At 40.0% G+C, this 20,448-nt stretch overlaps 1 protein-coding gene across 1 annotated transcript in view; it reads right to left on the reverse strand.

Annotated features, from left to right (window-relative positions):
* The window catches only part of SLC39A11 (solute carrier family 39 member 11), a 514,219-nt gene extending 495,228 nt beyond the window's left edge, over positions 1-18,991 (reverse strand). The window contains exon 1 of the mRNA XM_021002501.2: positions 18,726-18,991. The gene's annotated coding sequence lies outside the window, so the exon portion shown is untranslated. The remainder of the gene's footprint in view (positions 1-18,725) is intronic.
* Positions 18,992-20,448: the final 1,457 nt, after the last annotated feature.

Consider the following 20,448-nt stretch of genomic DNA (forward strand, 5'->3'; position numbering starts at 1 on the left):
CAATATGGAAACGATTACATACAAAAGACAATACAGGATAAACTGGGAGCAGTTTCAGGGGGAAGGCACTAAGGTTAAAGAGGACTGGAAAGGACATGAAGAGGTGAGACTTTAGGTGGGAGGAAGCCAGGAGATGGAGAAGGGAAGGGAAAGAGTCCCAGGCATGGGGGACAGCCCGTGAAAATGCCCAGAGAGAGATATAGTATCTGAGAAACAGCAAGGAGGCCAGGTCACTTGATAGAGGGTACATGGAGGGGAAGAAGGTATAAGAAGATGGGAGATGTGGAAGGGATCCAGGTTATTAAAGACTTTAAAAGCCAAACAGAGAATTTCATATTTGATTCAGGAAATAATACAGAGCCACTGGAATCACTGATTAGTGGGGAAAGATAGAAGGGAGGGAGGTCAGACCTGTACTTTAGGAAGATCAATTTGACAACAGAATGAAGGATGGAGTGAAGTGGGGTAGACCAACCAAAATGGGTACTAAATCCATGGTACTGATACCTGGTACATGCACTATATATGATGATAATGATCTCACTGGGGCAATTAACTAGCAAGTTACTTCAGTTTCCAATCAGACAGATCTACTGCCTGCATAGTTCATCTTCCTCATGTTCTTGTCAAGGTTGACACAAGAAAACTGAATACGGGTGTCAGGCCTCCCAGGAGAGTTTCCCCCTGAATCTCATTAATTCCCTCTGACAAGTATACTCATCATTATGCAAGGAATTTCTAAATCACTCAAGTGGGAACTAGCTGCTGCAGTTACCTGCAGTATTTGCTGTTCATCTCAGATTGCAAAGCCCTCCACCAAACCTACCTTTGGCCCTCTTCCCTCTACTATCAGTCCACTTAGTTATACAAATCATTAGGATCAAGGCTTTAGAGTTAGAAAGGACTTTAGAGAGAAACCATTTCTCATTTGAACAGATAAGGAAAATCGAGGCCCAGAGAGGTGAGATAACTTACTCAAAGTCATACAACTGCCAAGTGCTTGAGCCAATACTTGTACTCAGCTGCTTGACTCCGAATCCTACATTGTTTCACTATCCTGTGCTGCCTCTACTGACATCCTACTGTCAATCTAAATGAAATATCAAACAATTCTAACAGTAAGGATGGGCCCGGAGAGTCCATCCCATAAAAGGTAAGCCTGAATTCCCAAGGTAATTTCCAAGTATCCATGTGATTCAAAACTGAAAGATGCTGACCCTTTGGAATTAATTTCTCTCCCTCCACCATGACAGCTGCAGGAAAGGGAAGTAATCCCAAAAGGTCAATTTCTTTTCATCTTGATTTAGCTCAGTGAACTCAGGCCCACTCTATAGCAGTGGTTCTTAACCTGCGGTCCATCAACTTATTATTTTAATATTTTAATAACTGTATTTCAATATAGTTGTTTTCTTTTGTAATACTATGTATTTTATTTTATGCATTTAAAAACATTAGTCTGAGAAAGGGTCACCACACTGTAAAAAATATCTATGAAACAGAAAGGGTTAAGAACTGTTGAGCCCTAATTCCTACCATATTCCATGACATTCGACCTCATCTCATTTCCTTTGGGTAGGACAGGACAAGGCAGAAGTCACATAATTCAAAACAGTAGGCAAGTATGAGCTATGCTACTCAGCTTTGGAGCACAGGTCCAAGGGTTAGGCTAGTCTGACTGTTGAGCAACTCCCACAGCCCACATATTTAGCTAGGCACCCAACCATACTTCATTCAAACCTACCCACCCCTTTCCACCTCTGGCTTTGAGAACAGCAATCAAATCAACACCACCATTATTTCTAGAAAGGAGACGTCAAGTCAACTGCCCTCTGACTCCATTCATAATCCCTGTGCCTTTCCAAAATAAAATGCCCTTCCCTGGCCATCATATAGTATATCTATATGTTGTCTCCTCCTATCAGTATGTGATGTCCAGAAGATATCGATAAAAATCTAATTAAAAAAAAAACATGAGCTTCTCGCAAGCAAGTATCTGTATCCCCAGTATTTAACACAATTCCTGGCACAACGTAAGTGCTTATGCTGTTCGTTGAAGTTATAATTGCTAGATCATAAAATCTAGGTCTAGAAAGAACACTCAGAAATCGTCTAGTTCAACCCCTATTTGTTTCTCTTTCATGTCCTCAACTGAATTATAAACTCCTTTAAGGCAAGAGCCATTATTCATCCCTCTCAGTACCTAGACAGTGTGGAACGTCATAAGGAGTTAAGGAAATACCTGTTGGTTGACAGTATGAATTATCTGTACCACTTTCTCCTCTCCACTGGGGAGGATAATTGAAATGATATTTTATGACCAAAATCTGGCCAAAGATGGGAAAATGTGCCCTCTCCCTTCTTTGCAGAAGCAGGGTTCTGTGGACATGGAACAATGCGTACACTGTCAGCCTTGGATGATGTTAGTTTCACAAAACTGCTTTTTTTCCCCTTTCTTCTTTGTTCTTTGTTACAAGGGATGATTCTCTAGGGAGAGTGAGAAGAGATATATTTGGAAATGAAGACAATGTAAAAACAAAAAATATCAACTAAACTTTAAAAAAAGAATGTATTTTTAGTGAAAAATCACAGGACTAAATAAGACCATTAGACTATTTAACAGGATGACCAAATGTTCTCTCTCTCTCTTTCTCTCTCTCTCTGAAGTAATGAGTCCTTCAAAAAAAAAAAGCACCATGTCCTTAAGTTGTTTTTTGTTTTGTTTTGGGGGGGAAGGGGGAGAAAAATTGTACTTTATCCATGAGCGATCTCCAATCTTTTCATCCCTCCATATTTTCCCAGTCCCTGATTGATCTATCCTCAGCACCATTCTCATTTAACCTTTATTAAACCAGTTCAACTCTATGCTATCTTCCATTCTCAAATCCCTTGCTCTCTGGTCCAAATGCTCTCAAGTCTTGACAAATCCCAAACCTGGATTGCTCTCACTGACAGCCTCCTCCACTCCTACTCACTTGCTGCTAATGCAAGCTGAAGAAAGTCATGCAACTGTGCTCACTGGATCCCCTACGAAGCAGTGTTATCTCCTTTCAACAGTGCCCTGGCTGAGCAAGGCAATCCTTTGCTTCTCCCTAACTGCTAGGGAAGTTTACTCATCTTCTTGAGTTCCAATCTGGCCTCAAACATTTACTAGCTATGTGACCCTGGCCAAGTCACTTAACCCTGTCTGCCTCAGTTTCCTCATCTATAAAATGAGCTGAAGAAGGAAATGGTAAAACCTCTCCAGTATCTTTGCCAAGAAAACCTCAAATTGAGGCACAATGAGTTGCACATGACTGAACAACAACAAAATCGATTCTCAAACCTACTCCCCACAGCAGCTGTTCTAAATCTCTCCTATTCTCAAACTTCCCACCTCAGCACCTTCACCTGCCCTGTCGGCTGAGGACTTCACCTCGTATTTCATATTATAATTTGGGCTTAAATAGGTCATAAGCATCCAGGGATGCTTCCTGACAGCCATGTGTGACTGGGTACTTTTGAGCTTCTAAGTGCATTCCTTTATTGGCCACTGAGCAGGAAGAACTGATGACTCCAGGGACCTTAACAAAGGGAATGGCCCTGCCCCTGGTGCTCTCTTCCTTTGACTTTCCCACATGGCAAGTGTTTTTTGCTTTCACAGACTTCCCACTGTGGGGAGAATAAGGGGTGCTCTTCCCCCACCCCCAGCTACAAGGGCATCTGGAGTAGGGGATTGAACTAAGGGCAATACAGTTTGCACCTGGGCTCCCCTCCCCGCCCCTTCCTTTTCCATTTGAGTTTCCTTTCCTGAGTAGATGACCAAATATTCTCAACATGGATATATCCAGGCCTGAACATAACCTTATGAGTTCAAGAGGTCCTACGTCCTACAAATGGCACTGACTAAAGAAAAAGGGAATTTCTTCATTAGAAAATGACCACCAGCAGGGATGTGGAAAGCCCTGGCCTAGATCAATAGACTTCTAGACTCCTAGAAAATATGTTCTAGGAGTCGTTTGCACAGTGCAGAGCCAAGGTAAAATGTAAAATGCCTATTCGGTAGTTCCACAAACTGCCTCAGGCTCAAATGTTTATAACTTAACATCCTGGCACATGGTAATAATAGTTATAAAATATAAGTTACTGATTGCTTAAGTCTTGTCAGTGTGTGGTGTGAGTCTCTTCTGTCTGTTTTATGTGTAGCAAATAAATAACTGTCCCCTACCTGATTCATATTGTACATTGTACCTCTACCTGGAGAGACTATAAATTTAAGCCCAACTTATCCTTAATTTTTCCCTGGAGGACCAAGACAGGAGACGTGATGAGTCAAAGAATGTTTAAAAAAAAAAGTTAGCTTTAACCCCTCTCATTACAGGTCATTATATATATGTGTGTATTATACACACACACATACATACATATATATATATGCACATATATACATATATGTATATATATCAGCTCTTTTTGTGGCAGCTAAGAATTGGAAATTGAGGGGATGCCCATCAGTTGGGGAATGGTTGAATAAGTTGTGGTATATGATTGAAATGGAATACTATTGTGCTATAAGAAATTATGAGCAGGCAGATTTCAGAAAAACCTAGGAAGACTTACATGAACTGATGCTGAGTGAAGTGAGCAGAACCAGGAGACATTGTACACAGTAACAGCAATACTGTAAGATGATCAACTGTGAATGACTTAGCTATTCTTAGCAATATAATGATCCAAGATAATTCCAAAGGACTTGATGAAAAATGCTATCCACCTCCAGAGAAAGAACTGAAGGAGTATGAATACAGATTAAATCACACTATTTTTCACTTTCTGTATTTTTTTTTTCATGTTTTTTCCCTCTTTGGGACTGTGTCTTCTTTTACAACATGATTAATATGGTACTATGTTTTGCATGATTGAACATAAATAAGCAATATGCTTAATGTGGTGGGGAGAGGGAGAGAGAAAACTTGGAACTCAAAAATTTTTTTTAAATGAATGTGAAAAATTGTCTTTATCTGTAACTGGGGGAAAATAAAAAAAAATTTTAATAGGACTCTCAATAGTAACTCTCAGTATGTTTGAGGGAATGCTGTCCTTGCTCAGGAGAGCTCCCACTTTTTAAACAACTGCTTCTCCTTAAAGGATGACCTTCAGTTTCATTCCCAAGTACTACCTCCTACTGTTAGTACATGAATATTTGAATAATCAAAAAAGTCAGATAATTCAGAGGACTTCCTAAGTCACCTCACCTAGTGATATGTTCCTAACCATGAATCTGCAACCCTCCAAACAAACCTACATTCTTTTGAAATATTTTTATAACATCTTTAGTGTTTTACTCTGTCTATTCCTAATATTGTTGTTGTTCAGTCATTTCAGTAGCATCCTACTCTTTGTGATCCCATTTCTGGGGTTTTTTTTTGGCAAAGATACTAGAGTGGTTTGCCTTTTCCAGGTCATTTTACAGATGAGGAAATTGAGGCAGACAGGGTTAAGTGACTTGCCCAGAGTGATACAGCTAGTAAGTGTCTGAGTCAGACTTGAACTCAAGATGAGTCTTCCTGCCTCCAGAAGTGGTACTCTATTCACTGTGCCACCTAGCTGCCCACTCCTAATATTAGGAGGCCTTTGTGACTTTCAATATCTATAATGCAACAATTATTTATTAATTCATTTAATTTTTTGTTATTTATTTACTCACTTGTTTATTTAATTAGAGTTGGGTTTCTCCATCTCCAGGGCTAAATTTAGGGTTAGGGGCCATTCACAGATCATATCCCATGGGATATGGGATCAGGACGGGAGCTCTGACTTGCTCCTTTTCTAACATGGGCCTGTTTAGCCTTCCTTAGACCACCTGGTGTCCCACCTCAAGCCTCCTCTCCCACCCCTCATCCCAGGAGCTCACTATATTAATTCCAAACTTATTTGGGACACCACCACACTTCAGAACTCCCAAACCCAAACAGATCCACCAGCCTCAATTTCTCTTGTAACAGGAATTACAGGAGTATGCCACCATACCTGGCTATGCAACATTAACTTAAATTACTTCAGAGACTGCCTGCTCCAAGTTCAACAAAATCAGTAATACTGACTGTAAGGACGAACTTGCATCACAGTACCGTAACAACACAATGAGCAAAATTAGATGCAATCAGTACAAATGCATATACAAGAAACAAACATACAAAGTAATACCAGTGCTACAGAAATAAACTCAAGATCATGAAAAACTATATCAATAACTTTTTTTCATGTACTAACTTTTAGCAAATAACAATGCAAACAGCATGCATGAGGAAAATCCTGCTCCTAATCACGTATCCTGATGTCTCAACAGCATAATGCATGAATTAACAGCATTAATATAACATTTTATATAATAGTTCTTTCATGTTGACAGCAGATATGTTTCAGGGGAAAAGACTGTTCCCAAAGAGGCTGACAAAAACACCCAACAAAATTAAAAATGAAATTGGAAACAAGAGCAGGACTTCCCTTAAATAAAAGTTGTAAAAATTACAGTGGATAATGAGAAAGTATAATAAAATCTGTGCATCCAAAAAATATAAACATTGTAATACACATTCAAAATAACACTAAATAATAGTCTAAAAGTAAAGAAGAGACAGGAGAAAATAAAATAAAACTTCCAGAGCAGGGAGGTGAAATCCCATTAGAAGCAAAACAAGACAAACTAAAACATAAAATAAGACAAAATTTAAAACAGGATTTAAAATGTCACGGTGGAAAAAACCACACAGGTGAAAAAGCACAAAGATATATAAAATTAAATAACTGAGACAAAAAAAGTACAAGAAATGTGTATGACAAGGGGAATACTGAAAAATAGTAGGAATGAAAGGGAACCAGCACTTCCAGACCTCAAACTATATTATAAAGTAGCAATCATTAAAAACATTTGTTACCAGTTAAAAAACAGAAAAGTAGCTCAAATGAACAGACTAGACAAAGAAAAATCAGAAATAATAGAATTCAACAACCCAGCATTCAAAGATTGGAGCCATACTGACTTGTTCTGGGAGACTCAGCATGCGATTATGGAAAGATTCCTGAATTTGAAGTCAGAGGACTTGGGTTCGAATCCTTTTTCATCCTCAGGCCTTTGAACAAGTCACTTCCTTCTCTGGGCCTCAGTTTCCTTCTACATTAAAGAAGTGGGTTGGACTAAAAATGATATTTTAAGATTTTTTCCAAATCTCAATTTATGATCCTGTAATTCTTCTCTTCCATTAGCTAGTAGACCAAGAAGGCAGCAAGATTCTGTGTGATGTTCTTCTGTAAAACCAGGGTCAAGTGTCAAAGCAGGTGGAAATGAGGGGTGGTTGGGGTGGAGGGATGTGAAAATCCACATATAGCCAAGAATTTATCCAACTCTATTGCCTTACTCATCTCCCCTAACCCATCCCTAAAAATCCATCTTTCCCAAAAAGACCCACTAATACCCCATTGTCTCCATACTTCCTTTCACATACTGTGGGTATTCTCTGAGGTTTACCCAGGGCTTTAATCATCATCTCTCTGCAGATGACTCTCAGATCTTTATATCCAGCCCCACTATCACCCCTAGGTTTCCACATCACCAACTGCCTAATGGACCTTTCCAATTAGACATCCCAGAGAACTAAACTCAACATGTCTAAACTGGACTGATTATTTTTCCCAAAAAAACCTACTCTTCCAAATTTCCCTCTTTCTGTCAAAGGTATATCCCAGTTCTCCAGTGTCTCAGGTTTGAGATCTTGGCATTACCCTGGACTCCACAGTTACCAAATCTTGCTGTCTCTACCTCCATAGATTCACATCACTATCACCTTAGTCCAGGACTTATTATCTTTCACCTACATTATTGCAATAGCCTCCTAATTGGTTGCCCTGCCTCAAATTGCTTTTCAGTCCTGTCCACCCTACACACTGTTGTAAAAGTAATTTTCCTTATGCATAGACCTGACCATGTGATTTCTCTATTTAAACAACTCTAGTGGCTTCCTATTGCCTCTAGGATAAAATATAAATTCCTCTGTTTAGCTTTTAAAGTCCTATTCAACCTGGCCCCAAACTAAGTTTAGAGTCTCACTGTATTTAACACCTAAGAGCCAGCCAAACTGGCCTCTTCTCCTGACCTTCCCCTCAAAGGGTCCCTCTCTTACTCTAACACAGCTCAAGCACCATCTTCTGCATGATTCTCCCAATCGTTACTTCACAAACAACCTTGTGTTTAACTATTTTGTACATATTTGTATTTATGTTGTATACTTTCTAAATATGTACTTCTCGTCTCCACTGCAAACTCCTAGGGAATAAGAGATTATTTTCTTCATTGTACTTGTATCCTCAGTGCCTGACACACAGTAAGCACTTAATAAATGCTCCCTGATTGATAAGGAACCAGGGTATTAAAGGGAAAGAAGAAAACTAAGAAATTAGAAAACTTTTTTTTTCCTATTAAACATTTCAGTCACATTGTTTGTTCCTTTCTACAGACCTCCCCTTCCCCATATTTACACTAGTCTCTCCTAAATGACTCCACAGTCTTCCTAGATGGGAAGATGGAGGGAGAGTGAGGCATTAGAGAAGATCTGTATTACAGCTAACAGAATTGGCACCAGGAGCCATGTCTGTTTTACACAGGATAAGCTGGTTTCTCTTTAAAAGGGCAAGGAGGACACATTCAGGATTTGACTAGTCCAGAGGTCTAGAGCTTGGCAAGGCTTCCTACCGGAGATGTAAATTACCTCAACTTATAAGGAATTGGGGGTTCTTCAAGCTTGGTGGATTTCCTTTCACCAAGCATTCAACATAACCTCTCTGATTGGGCTTTGTCACTATGATAGAAACAGAAATGGAGGGATACCTTGGTTTTCCTAAACCATTGATATATTTTTATTACTCTCTTTTATGGTTGAGTAAACTTTCATTAAATATTTTATGGTCCATGATTGTCTTACTGTATTCCAATTCCAAGCCTGAACCACTGGAGTGGCCTGAGTAAAGCCTGCTGAACAAGAACTCTGCAGGTTTCAAGTGAACCCTAAGTGTTAAATTGTCATAATAGTAGATCTCAATAGCCACTGAAGGAATAACTAGCAGAATCACAAAGGCTTACTCTGGCTAAACATTTGTGACAGGCCCTTTCTCTGTCAAGGACCACAAGGGTGGTCCGCCTCTCTTAGGCAGCAGGAGGAATCTCATTTTCTCTGAATGCCAATTGCCAACAAATCTTTATTCTCTTTTTAGGATCCCTTGTTCTTTCTCCCTTTTGGTAGCTGTGTCCATCATCCTTCCCTTTTGCTCTTCCATTCCTTCCCTTCATTTCTTGGTGAGAGAAATGATTATTTCTCCGTTATATTAATAATAAATTACTGAATTAGGACTAAGGTATTGCCCCTTTCTATTTCCTCATTCAGAAATCAGCCCCTCGTAAATTATTCAGCCAGCATCTGAAGGACATTGCTAATAATGAGATTGGATTAACTTTCTCCTCAATCTTCAGACCCCACCCAAGATTAGTTCTGATTAAAGAGTAAAAAGAATTTAACCTGGGCAAATTCCAGCCCCTAGTGTTCTACTCTGGCTTGGGTAGGTGGGGAAGGGATGGCTTGTAGACCCTTTGTCTAGATTGCCTGAGGCTGGGGGTAGTCTGGGTAGAGATAATTAAGGGTCACAAAATCAAAGTCATGTCCCAACCCCAGCCCCTCATTAGGATAGGCCCCACCTATTATTATAACATTAATTCTCCTTTTAATTGTTAACCAATCTGAATTGATTAACACTTGTCAGGAATACACTCTCCAAGGGTATTTAAACACTAATGTTTCTCCAGAGTTGGTTTTTTTGGTTTCCAGGAGAATCAATTGTCCTCAATCTTTTAATTATCTGCTAGTAATAATTAATAAAATTGATTATAAATTCCCCAGAAACTCTGTCTCCTGAAAATTTTCATTCATTACCTTAGGATGTCTTGCTTCTCTCTAATTTCAGAAAAATCGCTTAATCTTAGTGTCCCCTTCTGTAAACTGAAAATAATAAACGCTATCCTGTCTCACACTCTTATTTAAAGGAAAATGAGATAATAAATACTTAATGCTAATAAAGAGTGTTTCTTTCAGATTCAGCTGACTTCAATGGACTGATGACAGATTGACCCCATCTTTTATATAACTCCTTCCTAAAAACTGTGCTTAAAACAAATGTCAGTCTTATTGAAACACATTTTTGGAAATTATTCTCCTTGTCACTTTGGGGATACATTCTTAGCAATAACAATAAAGGAAACTTTGACTCAACATTTAAGGAAAATCACACTAAAAAATTCTAAGATTCACTTCAAAGAGCATTCTTTCTTCATCAGTGTTCTCCCCTTAACAAGAAATTAATCAACTAAGTAGTCATTCCAAAAGTACATGTGTCAAAATACAGCACAAAGTTAATTCTCATTTCATTGTGTGTTCTCACTAATGCCATGGGGCTAGAATATTTCAGCAGCCATGCTGATTAAGTCATTATTCCAAGTACTTAACTGAACTACAGCAAGGGAAAAGCCACACAAAGATGCTGTTTCAGAGGCTTTCCACAATGTAAGTGGTCCTTCATTTCCACTTGAGCATAAAAATATTACTGCTAGGATTGTGGGCTAAGATGGTGGAGAAAAGGCAGTGACTGGCCTGAGCTTTCCCCAACACCCCTCTAAACACCTTTAAATAATGCCATAAAATAATTCCTGGAGTGGCAGAACCCACAAAGAACAAGGTGAAATAATCTTCCATCCAGAGACAACTTAGAGGGTCACATCAAGACAAGAGTGGAACACAGTCCAGCTCAGGCTGCACCAGCACAGACCCGGACCCAGCAAACCGGGCACAGGCACTGGGAACCACTGAATCTGCACTGGCAGCTGCTGCTTCCTGAGCTCTTAGCCCACAGACGGTAGGAGGGCTGAACAACTGATTAGAAGGAGATTGCAGTGATCTCTTTGCTGGGTCTGGGGACAGGACTCTGTTGCTTTGCCCACACTTGGATATGGGTCACAGTCCTAGGGGGCAGTCCCAGGCAAGGAACACTAGCACAGCAGAGCTTGAGCAGCCCCAGTGAAGAGGGCACCCTCCTCAGAGTTCCAGGGAAGGAAAGAGTGTTTGTGGTCACTCAAAGACCAGAACACAGGTCAGGAGAATAATAAATACCTCTCCTTTGATCGTACCACCTTGTAAGAACTGAAAACTTACAGGTCTCTAGAAGGATCTCTGAAAATAGCTGCACAAAAATCCTGAAGCTTGGGACAGTGCATCCTTCACCCTGAAAGCAGAACCCCACTTTAACAAAGAGTTAAAAGTCAAGAAATAGACTGGAAAAAAATAAGCAAGCAATAGAAAAAAATTCTGATCATAGAAAGTTATTGTGGTGACAAGGAAGATCGAAATACATGCTCAGAAGAACAACAAAGTCGAAGCTCCTGCATCCAAAGCCTCCAAGAAAAATGTGAATTAGTCTCAAGTCATGGAAAAACTCAAAAAGGATTTTAAAAATCAAGTAAGAGAGGTAAAGGAAAAATTGGGAAGAGAAATGAAAGTGATGCAAGAAAATCATGAAAAACAAGTCAACAGCTTGGTAAAGGAGATACAAAAAAATACTGAAGAAAATAACTTCTTAAAAAACAGACTAGGCCAAATGGTTAAAGAGGTACAAAAAAACCAATGAAAAGAAGAATGCACTGAAAATCAAAATTTGCCAATCAAGAAACAATAAAACAAAACCAAAAGAATGAAAAACAGAAGACAATGTGAAATATCTCATTGAAAAATAACTGACCTGGAAAATAGATCCAGGAGAGACAATTTTAAAATTATTGGACTATCTGAAAGCCATGATCAAGAAATTATCAAAGAAAACTGCCCTGATATGCCAGAACTTGAGGGTAAAAGAGAAATTGAAAGAATTCATTGATCACCTCCTAAAAGAAATTCTAAAATGAAAACCACCAGGAATATTATATCCAAATTCCAGAGCTCCCAGGTCAAAGAGAAAATATTGCAAGCAGCCAGAAAGAAGCAATTCAAGTATCATGAAGCCACAGTCAAAATAACACAAGATGATATTCAGGAAGGCAAAGGAGCTAGGATTACAATCAAGAATCACCTACCCAACAAAATTGAGTATAACACTTCGGGGGAAAAAGTAGATTTTCCATGAAATAAAAGTCTTTCAGGTATTCTTGATGAAAAGATCAGAGATTAATAGAAAATTTGATTTTCAAATGCAGCATAAGGGACTTAATAAGTTTAAACTTTTTACATTCCTACATGGGAAGATGATATTTGTAACTTGTAAGACCTTTCTCATTATTAGGATAGTTCAAAGGAGCATTATAGAGAGAGGGCAAAGCGTGAGTTGAATATGAAGGGATGATATCTAAAAAAATAAAATTGAGAGGTGAGAGAAGAATGCACTGGGAGAAAAGGAAAGGTAGAAATTGGGGGTGGAGCCAAGATGGCAGAGTGAAAGCAGTGACTTGCTTGAACTCTCCTCCAAACCCCTCCAAATACCCACAAAAAATGGCTCTAAACAAATTCTGAAGCAGCAGAACCCACAAAAAGACAGAGTGAAACAAATGTCCAGGCCAAGACATCCTGGATGGTTGATCAGAAAGGTACATTGCGCCAGGCTGGGAGCGCAGTGCAGCGTGGCGTGGCGCAGGCTGCAGCGAACCTGGAGCAGGCCTCAGAGGACCGAATCTTGGGCAGCTGTGGCGGTTTCCAGACTCCTCAATCCAGGAATGCCAAAGACAACTTAGAAGGTCAGTGGGAAAAGTCTGTTTCTGTCGGTGCTGAGACAGGAAGGCTGGGCCTCAGCTCCATTCCCCAAGAGCGTGGCCCTGGTGGGGGGAGGAGGGGAAGCTGCTTCCCAAGCTTCCGGCCCATAGGCTGAGGGGGAATCCAGTGGCTGATCAGAGAGGGATTGCAGGGATCTCTTTGCCAGTGCTGAGGCAGGAATCTCTTGCTTTGCCCATGTTGGATCTGGGTCACAGTTCTGGGGGCGGCTGGGGTGAGAGGAACGTTGGCATGGTGGAGCTTGTAGTGGCTGTGGAGAAGAAGCCCTCCTCACAGTTACGGGACAGAAAGGAGTACTTGTGGTCACAGGCCAGGAAAGGAGTAAACATCTCGCCCCTTATCATACCGCCTTGGAAGAACTGAAAATTTACAGGTCCCTACAAGTATCTCAGAAACAGCTATACAAACCCCTGAAGCTTGGGACAGTACATTCTCCACATGGGAAGCAGACTTTACCTTAACAAAGAGTTTAAAACTCAAGTAATTGGCGGATCATGAGCAAGCAGCCAAAAAGAGTCAGACTATATTATCTTACTTTGGTGAAAAAGAAGATCAAAATATACAACCAGAAGAAGACAACAAAGTCAAAGCTCCTACATCCAAAGCCTCCAAGAAAAATATGAATCAGTCCCAGGCCTTGGAAGAGCTCAAAAGGGATTGTGAGAAGCAAGTAAGAAGTAGAGGAAAAACTGGGAAGAGAAATGAGAGTATGCAAGAAAATCATGAAAAACAATCAACAGCTTGCTAAAGCAGACCCAAAAAAATACTGAAGAAAATAACACCTTAAAAAATAGCCTAACCCAAACGGCAAAAGAGGTCCACAAAGCCAATGAGGAGAAAAATACCCTAAAAAGAAAAATTGGCCAAATGGAAAAGGAAGTCCAAAAGATCTGAAGAAAATACTTCCTTAAAAATTAGAATAGAGCAATTGGAAGCTAGTGACTTTATGAGAAATCAAGACACTGTAAAACAAATCCAAAAGAATGAAAAATTAGAAAACAATGTGAAATATCTCATTGGAAAAACAACTGACCTGGAAAATAGATCCAGGAGAGAGAATTTAAAAATTATTGGACTATCTGAAAGCCATGATCAAAAAAAGAGCCTAGACATCATCTTTCAAGAAATTATCAAGGAAAACTGCCCTGATATAGTAGAACCAGAGGGCAAAATAGAAATTGAAAGAATCCACAGATCTCCTCCTGAAAGAGATCCCCAAAGGAAAACTCCTAGGAATATTATAGCCAAATTCCAGAGTTCCCAGGTCAAGGAGAAAATATTACAAGCTGCCAGAAGGAAACAATTCAAGTACTGTGGAAACACAATCAGGATAACACAAGATTTAGCAGCTTCTACATTAAAGGACCGCAGGGCATGGAATATAATATTCCAGAGGGCAAAGGAGATAGGATTACAACCAAGAATCACCTACCCAGCAAAACTGAGTATAATCCTTCAGGGGAAAAAATGGTCATTCAGTGAAATAGAGGACTTTCAAGCATTCTTGATGAAAAGACCAGAGCTGAATAGAAAATTTGACTTTCAAATACAGGACTCAAGTGGAACATGAAGAGGTAAACAGGAAAGAGAAATCATAAGAGACTTATTAAGATTGAACTGTTTACATTCCTGCATGGAAAGATGATATTTATAACTCATGAGACCTTTGTCAGTATTAGGGTAGTTGGAGGGAAAAAATTATATGTATGTATATATAGATAGATAGATAGAGGGCACAGGGTGAGTTGAAGATTAAGGGGTCATATCTGGAGAATAAAATTAAGGGATGAGAGAGGATGATACTCGGAGAAGAAGAAAGGGAGAGGTAGAATGGGGTAAATTATCTCACAAAAAAAAAAACAAACAGAAAAGAAAAGTCTCCTACATTGGAGGGGGAAAAGGGGAAGGTAAGAGGGAATGAGTGAATCTTATTCTCATAGGATTTGTCTTAAGGAGGGAATAATATACACATTCAATTGGGTATGGAAATCTGTCTTACCCTACAGGAAAATAGGAGGAGAAGGGGACAAGACAGCAGGGGGATGATAGAGAGGAGGGCAGATTGGGAAAGGGAGTAATCAGAAGTAAATACTTCTGAGGAGGGACAGGGTCAAAAGAAAGAATAGAATAAATGGGAGGGCAGAATGGGATTAAGGGAAATAGAGTTAGTTTTTCACAACATGTCTACTATGGAAGTGTTTTGAATAACTGCACATGTACAACCTATATTGAGTTGCTTGCCTTTTCAGTGAGGGTGGGTGGGGAGGGAGGAAGAAGAAAATTTGAAAACTAAAGTTTTAAAAAAACATATGTTTAAAAACAAATGTTTTCACATGCTACTGGGAAATAAGAAATACAGGAAATGGGGTACAGAAGTCTATCCTGCCATACAGGAAAACAGAAGGGGAAGGGGATAAGAGAAGGGGGGAGAGATAGAAGAGAGGACAGACTAGGGGAAGGGGAAGGGATATTCAGAATGCATGACATCTTGGGGTGAGGAGAGGGGGGAGATGGGGTGAAAATTTGGAACTGAAAAATTGTGGAAGTGAATGTTGAAAACTAAAAATAAATAAATTTATATTTAAAAAAAACAAAAAAAAGGGAAAGGTAGACTGGAGCAAATTATCTCCCATAAAAGAGGCAAGAAAAGGCCTTTACAATAAGAGAGAAGAGGAGAGAGGAGAGGGGAGTGAACAAATCTCACTGTCATCAGAATTGGCTCAAAGAGGGAATAACATACACACTCAATTAGGTATAGAAATCTATCTTACCCTACAAGAAAGTAGGGAGGAAGGGGAGAAAAGAAGGGGGAAGAGGTAGAAGGGAGGGCACATTGGGGAATGGGTTAGTCAGAAGCAAAACATTTTTGAGCAGGGACAGGGTGAAAGGAGAGAGAATAGAATAAACAGAGGGGGAAATGGGATAGAGTAAAATACAGTTAGCAATCATAATTGTGAAAAAAATTTTGAAGCAAGTTTCTCTGATAAAAGCCTCATTTCTCAAACACATAGAGAAGTGAGGCAAATTCATAAAAATAGGAACCATTCCCTAATTGATAATTGATCAAAAGATATGAACAGTTTTCAGATGAAGTAATCAAAGCTATCTATAGCCATATGAAAAAATGCCTAAATCATTGTTGATTTGAGAAATGCAAATTGAAACAATTTCTGAGGTACTATTTCATACTTATCAGATTGACTAATAGGACAGAAAAGGAAAATGACAAATGTTGAAGGGTTTGTTGGAAAAATGAGACATTAATGCATTGTTGGTGGAGCTGTGACCAGATTCAAACATTTTGTAGAGCAATTTGGAACTATGCCCAAAGGGCTATAAAACCATGCATACCCTTTGACGTAGCAATACCACTACTATGCCTGTATCCAAAAAGAGATTTTTAAAAAGGAAAAGGACCTAAATGTACAAAAATATTATAGCAGCTCTTTCCTGGTGGCAAAAAATTGGAAATCGAGGGGATGCCCATCAATTGGGGAATCGCTGAACAAACTAACAAACTGTGGTATGAGATTGTGATGGAATATTATTGTGCTACAAGAAATGATGAGTAGGACGCTCTCAGGAAAACCTGGAAGGACTCGCAGAAGCTGATGCAAAGTGACATGCACTGTGTATGAAGTAACAGCAATATTGCAAGATGATCAGCTGTGATTGCCTTAGCCATTCTTAGCAATACAATGATCCAAGACAACTCTGAAGGACTTAGGATGAAAAATGCTATCCATCCCCAGACAAAAAATTGATGGTGTCTGCAATACAGATTGAAGCATACTTTTTATTACTTTTTTTTTCTTGAGGGTTTTTTTTTGGTCTATGTTTTCTTTCACAGCATGACTAGTACGGAAATATGTTTTACATGACTACAAATGTATAACCTATATCAAATTGCTTGTCTTCTCAGTGAGAAGGGTGGGGAGGGACGGAGAGAATTTGGAACCCAAAGTTTTAAAAACGGACGTTAAAAATTGTTTTTACATGTAATTGGGGAAAAATAAAATGCTAAACCAAAAAAAAAAGACATCACTGCTTCTCTATATTAAGTTCAGCTATTATCAACTCATCATTGCTGAAACATATAAAAGATAAAGTAATAGAGATTCTACCAATCACTTTTTGACTACATGCAGCACTGATGCAAATGGTCAAGGTTTTTGCAGCCACTCTCAATATATTCTGTGACTGCAAAAAGCATTGGTTGTCAGCAATAGAACAGCAGCCATGCAAAGCGCTATGAAGATCATGGTCCTCTTTGTATCCTATATGTAAATTTGAGACTATACTAAGTGAATAGAACCAGAATCAGTTTTACCAATGCACAGACTCTACTAACCACACACTTAGATAGTATATAGAAAGTGCTGGATTTGGAATCAGCAAGACCTGGTTTCAAATTCTTGCTTTTTCTACCTGGAGTCAAGAAGACCTGAATTCAAATCCAGCCTCAGATACTACTAGAGTTTCCCCATCTGTAAAATGGGAAGAATAATAGCACCTACCTTCCAGGGTTGAAGGACAGAATCTTTGTAAAGTACACATCACAATGACTGGAATGTAGTAGTCACTTAATAAATGCTTACTTCGTTCCTTCCATTAGATTGTGAGCTCCTTGAGAGCAGAGACTGTTTTGTTTTGTTTTGTTTTTGCTTTTCTCTGAATCCCCAGCAAATTTATAAATGCTTGCTAACTGACTAAATGATGGATCTTACGTACAAGCTCTGTGATCATGGGTAAATCACTTAAACTGCCTGAACTTCAGACCACTCCTTGGTATTTATTTACTAGTTCATAGAACATACATTCAGGGCAGCTAGGTGGTGCAGTGGATAGGGTGACAGGCCCTGGAGTCAGGAAGACTCATCTTCCTGAGTTCAAATCTGGCCTCAGACATTTCCTAGATGTGTGAACCTGAGCAAGTCACTTGACCCTGTTTGCCTCAGTTTCTTCATCTGTAAAATGAGCTGGAGAAGAAAACAGTAAAACACTCCAGTATCTCTGCCAAGAAAATTCCAAATGGGATTATGAAGACTCAGACAGGACTGAAACAACTGAACGACAAAAGAACATTCACCCAGCACTGGACCAGGTGTTTGTACAGAACAGAACAGAAGGATAAGAGATGGAGTCTATGCTCAAGGAAAAAGAGAAATAAGACATTTACTAGTGTCTGACCCTGGGCAATCACTTCATAACTACGTGACCCAGTTTCCTCCTCATGTATAAAATAATGGCATTAGACTCAATAACCTCCCCTTCCAGCTCTAATCTATGTGTCTATGACCTACACAGGAAATGACAACACATGAAACTATATCCTTGGCTCCCAATCTTTTCAGAGTATAATGAAGAGAGTGCAAAATCCAGAGTCAGGACAACCCAAAGTTCAAATCCCACCTCTACATGTGCAAACTGTGTGAAAAAGGGCAAGTCATTACACTTCTCTGTGCCTCATTTTCCTCATCTGTAACATGAACTTGATACCCATAAGACCTATTTCACAAGGTTGTTAGGAGGTTCAAATAAGGTAAATAAGGGGGGAAATGGTATGCCAGCTATAAAGTTATTAAACATCTATTGTTCAGAGAGGATACATCCCAATGATAGGATGGCTCCATCAAACTACAGAATTGTAAAAAAACAAAAAAAACCCAAAAAAACCTCCAGGAATTAAGAAGAGTGCTAGAGGAAAAGACCAAGTAGGATCGTTGGATAACAGAGACAGCGCTAAAGGGGCCTTAAGGGTCATGGAACCTAATCTCATTTCACAGATGGGGAAACTGAGGCACAGTTAAGTGACACACAGTTGATTGTCTGAGGCAAGATCTAAAGCACAAAGATCCAACCCACTGAATTCCTCTGCTCCATCTAAAATTTTACCTGAAGCCAGTAGGATCTCCTGGTGGGAGGCCCAACCAGGAGAAGAGACCCTCTCCTGACCAATGCCTGGAGCTCTGTTTGGGTAGGTGCTGGGCTAGCCCTGCCCTAGATGGGATTTCTTTTCTTTTGGGGGGAAGGGGGTTCTTCAGGCTTCACCCTCTTGCATCACCATCAGGATCCTGGCAGAGCAGGGTGGTTTTCCTAAAGGAGTTGGAGGGAGAGGGGAGGGAGGGAACTGAAACGACCTGAGGTGAAACAGGCCAGAAACCTTTACTGCCAAGGTCCTGACTGGTCAGAGGCAAGCTTGAGAGGAGAAGAGGAGAAAGCCTGCCACTCCCCTGATAGGAGACAGGCCTGACAACCTCTCAGCTTGAGGTTCTTGTAGCTGGGAGGCAGATCTGAGGTGAGGGGGGGAAAGAGAGAGAAAAAGAGAGAGAGAAGAGAGCTTGCTACTAACTTTCTGACCTTCCAGGACCTATTGGGGGAGGAGCTTAAAGAAGGAGGAGGGGAAGAAAAGGTCAAGCATTGAGGAAGCTACCACCATTGGGTTGTGGATTTAGGGGCAGAGAGGTGGCGTTGTGGATGGAGTACGGCCCTGGAGTCAAATTCAAGTCAAATCAAGGACCTGAGTTCAAATTGACCTCAGACACTTGACACTAGCTGTGTGGCCCTAGGCACGTCACTTAACCTGATTGCCTAACACTCCTCCACCCCCCCCAAAAAAAATCCTGGTTTTAGAGCCGGAAGAGGTCCTAGACACCTTTGAGTCCAACCCCTTCAGTTTACAGAGAAGGAAAGTGATTGGCCCAGGGTCACACAGTAAGTTCCTGAGGCAAGATTTGAGCTCAGGTTTTGCAGACTCCAAACCCAGATGCTTTATTCATCCTGACACATAGCTGCTTGGGTTAGGGGAGAAGTCTGAAGAAAGACCCTGCAAAAGGGAGAGGATTTGAAGACAGGAAAAAAGAAAGAGAAGTCTCCCACCTCTTTTTTGTCTTAATGCTTCCTTCTCCACGAGTTCTTTCCTGACGGTCTCTGTTGCCCATCCTCCTGCCCTTTTGAGATTGCTTCATATTATGTGTACTCTTTGCTGTTAGGGACTGTTTCATTTTTTGTCTTTGTGCAATAGGAAGACCGGCCAATGAGGCCCCAGTCCTTGGAGCTTGCACTGTGTTCTTTGCCAGTTGCATATCCACATGGAAGCTTAATGAGCAAGCTTTTGGAAATGCTCAATGGAGGGGCCCTTTCTCTCCCCTCTTCCCAGAACACAGGCATAATCCTACTATTTCCTATCAGATTACTGCTTGGGGATGAAAAGCCTTTTAATTGGCTGCTAAGCCACAACTGAATGTTAATACAAAAGGTTCAAACTAAGGAATTCTTTCTTTTTTTTAGGTCCAGCTAAGAGGAGGAGGAAGCAGTAAAAATGGAAAAATGGAAGCATCAATGACCTGCTTCCTGCCCCGTGGTTGTCTTTACCCTCTATTCATCTGTCATCTTGCCTTAGGTTATGTGGGTATCAAATAGCAGAGCCAAAATTCACATCCAGGTCTCCTGTTTCAAAATTCAATGTTCTATTCATGGCACCATCCTCCATCAAAGTCATCTTAGATATTATTAGCATAGGTATTCCAGAAGTTTCATTGGTGCCAGCTGGTGGGTTCCATCCCTTTGAGACATCACCAATATTTACAGTCAACTGCCCCTGTATATAAAAGACTTG

The sequence above is a fragment of the Phascolarctos cinereus genome, unplaced genomic scaffold (assembly GCF_003287225.1).
Source record: "Phascolarctos cinereus isolate Bilbo 61053 unplaced genomic scaffold, phaCin_HiC Scaffold_5;HRSCAF=322, whole genome shotgun sequence".
In the NCBI taxonomy this organism is placed as follows: Eukaryota; Metazoa; Chordata; class Mammalia; order Diprotodontia; family Phascolarctidae; genus Phascolarctos; species Phascolarctos cinereus.